Source organism: Lactuca virosa, chromosome 3 (genome assembly GCF_052849685.1).
Source record: "Lactuca virosa cultivar CGN04683 chromosome 3, Lactuca_virosa_CGN04683_v6, whole genome shotgun sequence".
NCBI lineage: Eukaryota > Viridiplantae > Streptophyta > Magnoliopsida > Asterales > Asteraceae > Lactuca > Lactuca virosa.
The window spans coordinates 429,126,287-429,135,504 of record NC_136428.1 but is presented as its reverse complement, the minus strand read 5'-3'; the positions used below and the strand labels follow the sequence as shown (position 1 = coordinate 429,135,504).

The 9,218-nt window shown below is 36.1% G+C and overlaps 2 non-coding genes across 2 annotated transcripts; both read right to left on the bottom strand.

Annotated features, from left to right (window-relative positions):
• Positions 1-259: 259 nt before the first annotated feature.
• On the bottom strand, positions 260-366 carry LOC145168028 (small nucleolar RNA R71). Its single transcript, XR_013741623.1, has one exon. It is a non-coding gene; the product is annotated as a small nucleolar RNA R71 (small nucleolar RNA).
• Positions 367-8,701: 8,335 nt separating this feature from the next.
• Positions 8,702-8,808, bottom strand: LOC145168080 (small nucleolar RNA R71). Its single transcript, XR_013741670.1, has one exon. It is a non-coding gene; the product is annotated as a small nucleolar RNA R71 (small nucleolar RNA).
• Positions 8,809-9,218: the final 410 nt, after the last annotated feature.

Sequence of the window (9,218 nt, the reverse complement as noted above, 5' to 3'; positions counted from 1 at the left end):
TTACTTCACTAAAGGATATTCCATTTTACGAAAAAGACCATGAAGATGCATACAATCCCCTCGATGAAGTCAACGACATAGCCGACTATTTCAACATTCCTAATGTTCTTGAGAGACTTTCTTGTTACGAATGCTTCCGATTGCTTTTAAAGGAGCAGCTAAAGACTGGTTGAAGGAATTTTCACCAGGTTCAATCACCACTTGGGCACAAATGTGTGAAAAATTCCTCCAACAATTTTGCCCACCATCTAAGGTTTTTAAACTCAAGAAGGCCATAGCAAACTTTGAGCAACAAATGGGGGAGTCTTTGTACGAGGTTTGGGAATGATACAAAGGTTTAATCTGAAATTATCCCCAAAATGATTTAAACGAGCAACAAGAGGTTTCGATCTTCCATGATGAAGTAAACTTCACGATGAGGAAACTCCTTGATTCGAAAGGACCTTTAACTAAGAAGGATCCTACTAAAATTAAAGAATTAATCGAAGAATTTTCAGAGCATTCACGAGAATATCACAACCCTCGCAATGTTGGAAGTAGGGGGATCGGGAAAGGTGCATCGGAAGATATGGCGGCGGTAATGGCAATTTTAAGTAAAAAGGATAGAAGAATGACCAAGATTGACCAATCCATACACGCAATACGTGTGGGTTGTGAAAATTGTAATGGTCCACATTTGACAAAAGATTGCCATCTAGACGAGAACGGGAATAGAAAAGCCCAAGTCTTCTACTCAAGTGGAGACCACTACGATAAAGATTGGAGGAAGCGGAAGAAAGAATGGTTGCCTTACGATGAATACAAAAAGAAAAAATAAGAAAAGTACAAGCAAAAGGCAAGAGGATTTTATCAAAAAAAAAAAAGAATCGGCTCCCAAAAAGAAAACTGATTTTGAAACAATGCTCGCCCGCTTTGCAGCTACATCAGAAAAGAGGCATGATGAAACTGAGGCAACGATAAGAGATCAGATAACTCTAATAAGAGATCAACAAGCTTTACTTAAAAATCATAAAGCGTCAAGCAAAAAATATTAAAGCTCAACTCGGGCAATTAAGTACGTTGGTTAACGAGCGGTTACCTCCCAAAAATCCCGAAAATAAAACGCAACCACATATCATGGCGATTGATACTGAACAAAACACTATCTCTGAGTTCTTAGATGCCTTGGAAGATGAGACAAATGAGCCCAAATCACAACCAAAGCGAATGAAAGTCGAAGATAAAATTATGGCTGAAACACCGACCTCACGACGTGAGGATTCTATCCTCACAACGTCGGCTCGGTCTGAACATAAAACTTCTTCGTGTGCTCAAGATTTTCAACCTCCTTTACTATTTCCTTCTCGAGTCAAAATTCACCCACTGGAGCAAGAACATATTAAATTTATGAGGCAAGTAAAGGGTATTCCTATTAATACCCCTTTTATTGAGTCCTTGGCATAAGTACCCGAATACGCCAAATGTCTTCGAGACTTAATTGACACTCGCCAACAACTAGAGAAGACCCCTAAGGTAGTCCTTAGTGATCAAAATTCTAAGGTTATTATGGAAGGGATACCAAGGAAGTTGGTAGATCCTGGACGCCTTACACTTCCATGTGAATTCGGAAATAATATGAAGACATATGCTTTAGCCGATTCTGGAGCAAGTATAAATTTGATGCCCTATTCATTTTATCAAAATCTCAACCTTCCAGAATTGAAGGCTACTAGAATGACAATTCATATGGCCAATCGTTCAGTGACTCATCCTCGAGGCATAGTTGAGAACATTTTGGTAAGAATTGGAAAATTTATTTTTCCAATAGATTTCGTAGTGCTAGACATGAATAAGGATAAAATGTCTCAATTATCCTTGGATGCCCTTTGCTTAATACCACATGAGCCTTGGTTGATATTCGTCAGTCTAAGCTTACATTGCAAGTGGGGAATGAAGAAATGCCATTTGGAGTGAAAGATGGATTCAAAGGAGATTGTGCTCAAAATGAAGTATTTTTATGGATGAAGAAAACGAGCTTGAAGAGTTGGAGAAATTAATGGAAGAAGAAATTCAAATAATAGAAAAAGTCAAGCATACTAAGCCTAGAGCATCACTTCCAATGGTTTTTGAGGTCTTTGCTTATAAACTCCGAAGTCTCTAGTTAACGAGGAAAGTGAAGAAAGTTTGGTGTCAAGTGATGAAGAAGAAGTTACACAAGACTTGAGGCAACCAACTTTGGGCAAGGTGGATTTTGAAGATGAGGAGCTAAAAAGTGAAAAAGAAGGGACTAAACTTGTTTTGAAAAATAAGGGGGTGAAACGAAAGCTCGAGGAAGGCGATTCTAAGGTAAAAAAGGAAAATTCTAAGAAAGCATATCTAAGGAGGATGCAAGCGTACGAGAAAAGTTGGAGGGAAGAAAAGGTGCAATTAGTGATCAAAATTCCAAACGATACAATGTAGGGTGGCACAGAGTCTGGCTCATGACTCCAACAAAAAGAAGCGCTTCTCGGGAGGCAACCCGAGCTCGGTTTGCATTTTTCTTTTTGTTTTTCTTTTTAGTTTTTGCATCTTTTTCATACTTTTTCAATTTATTAAGTTTTAGGACAAATAATCATCAAAGTCACCTTACTCTTTAAAAATAAGTAAATATCAAGTGTGGGCTTAAAATTATAGAGTGGTGGAATTTTTTTTACAAAAAATTGAATTTTTGGTCAAAAAAACCTCGACACCACGTATCCCCCACGACGTGGTAAATTAATTTTTGCTCGACAACAACACTCATTTTAAAACTCACGGCGTGAGAGTTACAACTCACAACATGAGTCAGAAAAACATGGGGGGGGGGGGCATTTTTATAGCTGACTTCAGCATTTAAACTATCATTTTCAACCAAGTCGCACGTACGGACGAACTCAGCCCCACAATTCGATTTTGTGCCTTTCTTCCTCAATCTTCTCTCTATTTCGTGTTTAATCTCCTATTTCGGTAAGATCTTACACTCTAATATTCTTAATGTTGCTAATTTTATGCGTTTAGGGGATTGGGTTTGTTCATAATGGAAATTGCCAAAATTGGGGTCGATTCTTAGTAAAATAGCTAATGCATATGTGATTTATGAGCGTTAGAATGTTATCATCAAAAACCCTTGGCGAAATTTTGGATTTTTGTTGCCTGATTTTGGTGCGATTGCGTTTTTTGTTCATGGATCACGACGTGGTGCTCGAGCTCATGACGTGAGCTCGGTTCAATTAAACTTCTATGATTTTTTTTGCTAATTGTTAATATTTGTTATTTCCTTTGGCTTTGTTTATTGTTTCTTTTGCAAAAAATGGCCTCAAGGGGAACCAATGAACAATTTCACGGGAATGTTTTTGACCTTCACCCATTGTACCGACTTCTAGTCAACATGGCTCAAAGTTTTGTGACAAATTTTAAGAACAAGATGGGGTGGTTATATAGCATGGAATTCTCTATTTCTCCTAAGATTGATTGGGTTAAATTAGGAGAACTAGGATTCACGGAAGGATGACCCCATATTTAACAAAGTCATTTACGGGGGACGAGTTTTCTTTCACTTGTAATGGGTGGAAGAATATATTTGCCACTTGCGCGCCTGTTTTTTCAAGAATTATGTGTTGAGTTTTTTGCATCGGTATCATTTGAGGATGCTACGGTAGATCCATATTTTGCGCGAGCTTTAGTTTTTCGCCTCGGGGGCGAATATCGAGAATGCAGTTTAGCAAAATTTTCTTGGAGGATGGGTATTTATGACGAAAATGAAACAAGATCTCCGGTTTTTGATATCTTTCTGAGGCCGGCGGTTTGATAATATTTACTGGGGGTGAGTGGTTATGATGTTTGGACTACCATTGCGAACGGGGCATTCCATTCGGGTGTCTCGCAAGAGAACCATATCCGGTCGCCAATTCATTGACTACTTCATCCATTTGTTACTTTTTCCATCAACCATAAGAAGCATGGAGACAAAGTTACAAGTTTAAATTTGTTCTTTTTATGGTCTATTATTGCACCGACGGTTTTCTGCAATATCCTATACCATCTTGCTAGTTACTTGGGTAGCAAGGCGTAATATCACGATCGGGGAGCCCTATAGCGGGAGGATATTTTGTTACTCACTTGGTAAGGTCTTATCGTCTTTTGACGCCTCGTTTGACTCGTACATTGACATACAAGGCAGAGGAGATCTTTATTTGGGATATTTGGAGTCCATGAATGTTATTGTTAACATGGGATAGCATTGGAGTATTCCTTCTGATAATGACGGTGATCAATTTGGACAACCCGAGCAGCAACCACATCGAAGAGGAAGAAGAAATGTTAGGGGGCGAGGAGAGAGAGAGGTCAACTGGTGCAACAAAATGCACCTATGGGCGGAGAACCATCTCGCGATGAGATGATGGCAGGTTATTTTGATCAAATGAGCTTGAGTATGAACTGGATAGGTGGAACCATGGAAAACATGATTCAACACTTCAACATTAATCAACCACCTAACTTGGGAATTCAATACCCGATTTTCCCTTCATGGAGCGAGTATTGGTCGTGACAGGCAGACAGAGCAGGAACTGGTGGAGCACGGGATGATGAAGATGAAGAATGATTATCTATCCTTTTATTTTTAGTAGTTTTTAAGTCATTTTTATTTTCATTGTTATTTTTAGTGTGTTTTTGGTTTTTGAGTTTTGATTTGGTTTGTTTTGAAACTTGTAACCAAACTATGTGATGGTTGTTTTTTTTTTCTACCATATGTTTGTTTTGATACAGATTTACTAAAGTATTGTGAGAGAAAGAAGAGAAAAAGTGAGATAGGAGCGTATGAGAACAATCGTGTGATTTAGAGTTATGAGTCGAAGTCCATAATTTTTAATAAGTGTGGGGTCAATATCGTGAGAGAAAAGATACTAGATATGAGGGAAGAGTCAAGAAAAATAAAGTCTTAGCAGGGTCTTAATATATTTAGACGTTCAATTACATTTCACTTGGAACGAAGAATTATTGCACCACGGCAATCTGTGAAGACCCAGTTCTCACGATGTGAGCCATTACTCCTCACGTCGTGAGCACTATGCCATCCAGCTTCAACCTCCAATTAATTATGAAACCACGACGTGATTTTTCTTTCCACGTCATGAGCAGTTAAAAAATGGCATTTCTTTTACTCTTCCAACTTTACAATGTGGCGTATACTTTCCCACATTGAGATGTTTTGCTTTGAAGATTTTCAGCACCACACTTGTTGAAAATGCAAGTTTCTGATTCTCATTTTGTCGGCACATTTACATATCTCAGAAGATCCAAGTTCCAATCATTTACTCAATGTGTTAAAGTTTTCCACACGTGCTTATAAATCGATCTCGCTACTACTAAACCATGGGAGTTTGTTCCTTTTTTTCCCTTTTATTGCTTTTAAATTATTTTATGCATACAATGAGGGCATTGTATTTCATAATTGTGGGGTAGGGGGTCGGAAAAGTAAATTGCTATAAAATTAAAAAAATTAAAAATAGATTTGAAATAATAATCTAAAAATTGAATCTAGTGATAATAAAAACTTAAGTTTCTAGTGTTGCGTGGGATGATCCAATGCAAGCTCAAATGTTTAATTGAGCCAACATATGTTATAGTATATTTGTGGCTTCCCAAGTTTTAGTGAAAAGTCATGAGATATGAAAGGTAATCGAGTAGTTTATATGGTATAATAAGTTTTGCAGCATGTACTTGAAATCTATCCAGGAGAGCTTATGTAGTCATTTCACTTAGACTAATACCTCTAACTAATAAAAGTTGAAGTTAAACTCCCTTGCTTAAGCATGTAGGATTTGAAAGGAAAAAGTGATATATATATATATATATATATATATATATATATATATATATATATATAAATATATATATATATATATATATATATATATATATATATATATAGAGAGAGAGAGAGAGAGAGAGAGAAATTACCAAAAATTTGTAAGAATTTTGGAGCTATTAAGTATGAAGATTTAAAAGAACAAAAATTCTGAAGAATCAAAAGTTGAAGATACCAAAAATCAAACATAAAGGTGGTGAATTCAAAGAAATCAAAGATCAATTATTAAAAAAGTGAATAATTCCAAGAGCTCCATTGTGGTATCAAAGTTGTAATTTTTTTAGATTATGTATGCTTGGGTAGCTTAACCAAAAATACCTTGAGGTTAAGAAAGATTTCCGAGGATGGATTCAGAGAGTTGCAAAAATGAGTGTCGTATAATCTAAGCGGTGAATGTTCATAAGGATTGTGATTATTTAGGATTGGGAAGTTGTTAGGATCTTTAGATACAAATATACGCATTGAGGTCTTGGTATAACGGATGAGTTCAAAATTGATTGTCTTATGTGATGTTGGTGATGAAAGTTTAACCTAAAATTAATTTGTTTTGCATGAGGGCAAGCAAAGGATAAGTGTGAGGTATTTTGATATTGCCATTTTATACACATTTTTAGGCAATATTTTAGTACATTTTATTTAATATTTTGGTTATTTGCAAAGATATTTGGTAATTATTGAATTAAATTGTATTTTGCAGCCAAAAGGAACACTCTTGAAGATAAAGGACCGAAATTGACAATAATTGGAACTTTGGAGGATGAAAGATTAAAAGAAACAAAATTCCAACTAAAAACCCAACTCATGACGTGAGGGATCAATTCTCACGACGTGAAGAGTGCATTCAAGAAGATTAACATACGGGATCCAGTTTCCTTGGAAGATAAGGATAACTACCGATTTTGGAGTCCAGAAAGTGCACAAAACATTTTGTTGAAGAAGAATTGCTTGGAGATCAAGAGATTGAAGAATACATCATTACATTGGTTTGATTACTTGAATTATGTTGATTTCTATTGCGATTTTTTTTATGTTTTCAGCCATGAGTAGCTGAATTTAGTTGCTTTCGTTTAGCTAGATGAAGCTTTAACTTTATGGTTTAGTTATCTAATTTATGGACTCTAATATTTGGTTTTATTCTTGTGTTTGATTATCATTAATTAGCATGTTAATATTTGTAACTTTGATTGCTTGAATTCAGGTTATGTGTATCTTAGTGACCATTAAACTACATGAACTTGTTACCTAGTAGTTTAGTGACTATTAAATTGCTAGAGCTAGGATCAACCAAATCTTAGATAACTGATAAAAGTAACTAATTTAGCTTTGCTTGAGAACATAAATTATGACCATAATTGTATTTGTTAGATAAATCTTACATAGCCCATCTATAACTTATAACTAATTCTGTGTTTTGCTTATGTATGACCATACAAGGTAGCTCATGAATTGGTGAAGTTATTAGTAAATTTGGACTTGAATTGCTAATTACATAATAAATGGTAACCAACTTTAATAATCCATAATTAGTAAGTAACCATAGTGGAGAAGTGGATTCTAACTAAATGGAAGTGTTTTTAGAATATTAATTAAAATCGTTAGTTAAGTACTTAAGTTTGTCTGAACTTGAAAAATCAGATAAAAATTAGTTTAACTTTTGCTTGTTTCTAAATTAATTTAGTAGTAATTAGGTTAGAAATTTAAACCCGTTCCCTATGATCGACACCCGACTTACCTAAACGATTATATAATTCGACTAGGTACACTGCCTAGGTGCATTCTAGCTAGTTAAGTTCCTTAGGTTATAAATTTAAAACTAGTAGGTACATATAAGTCACATCAAGGTTTTGGCGCCGTTGCCGGGGAGCGGCTATTTTAGTTTTTAAATTAATTGTTTTAGGTTAATCTATCCTTTTTGTGGGGTTAAACCTGCAAAAAGTTAATTTTTAGCATTAGTTTTTTTTCTGAATTATTGAACTCACAATGTGAGCTCTTAAAGCTCATGACATGAACTCAGCCATTTCACGTTTTCTTCATTTTTGCTTTCTGTTTAGATTATCTGCTTCACCACGAGGAGGTATCATTACCACGTCATGTTAATTGTTCAGTAAGAATTTTTAATTAGTTTTTGTTTGTTTTTACGTTTTTGTTTTTGTTTTTGTTGCAGTAGTATATGACCCGTGGATCAAACACACCTTTGACACCATCACTTGAAGATCCAGAGTCAGCTTTTCATAAAAAGAAGCACGTAGGAGAATCAAACACACGAAAGAAATCACCATTCAAGGATATTAAATCAGTTTTTCGTAAAAAGAAGGGCAAGCACGTAGGAGAATCAAGCAGCACCCCGAAAGACGAAGACACTTTTGAAGGCATTGAGAACACTCCTAATAAAAAGGAAGTTAGTTACGAAACAGACAAAAGTAGTGAACATGAAAGTGAGCCAAAAGACAAAATGACAGACATTGCTGACACGACGCTGGAGGCCTACAAGAAAAGAATACGAGAGGACACTGGTCCTGGACTTGTGCAACCCGCAATTCACGCTACTGCTACCTTCAAGTTTAATGGACATATCCTTACTGAACTAAAGGATATTCCATTTTCCGAAAAATACCATGAAGATGCATACAAGCACCTCGATGAAGTCAACGACATAACGACTATTTCAACATTTCTACTGTTCCTCGAGAGACTGTCTTGTTACGAATGCTTCCGGTTACTTTTAAAGGAACCGCAAAAGACTCATTAAAGGCACTTTCACCAGGTTTAATCACCACTTGGGCACAAACGCGTGAAGAATTCCTCCAACAATTTTGCCCACCATCTAAGGTTTCTAAACACAAGAAGGTCATATAAAACTTTGAGCGACAAATGGGGGAGTCTATGTACGAGGCTTGCGAACGATACAAAGGGTTAATCAGAAATTGTCCCCAAAATGATTTAAACGAGAATCAAGAGGTTTCGATCTTCCATGATGGAGTAAATGTCACGACGAAGAAACTCCTCGATTCGAAAGGGCCTTTAACTAAGAAGAATCCTACTAAAATTAAAGAATTAATCGAAGAATTTTCAAAGCATTCATGGGAATATCACAACCCTCGTAATGATGGAAGTAGGGGATCGGGAAAGGTGCTTCGGAAGATATGGCGGCGGTAATGGCAATGTTAAGTAACATGGATAGAAGAATGACCAAGATGGACCAATCTACACACGCAATACGTGTGGGTTGTGAAAATTGTAATGGTCCACATTTGACATAAGATTGCCATCTAGATGAGAATGGGAATAGAAAAGTTCAAGTCTTCTACTCAAGTGGAGACTGCTACGATGAAGATTGGAGGAAGCCGAAGAA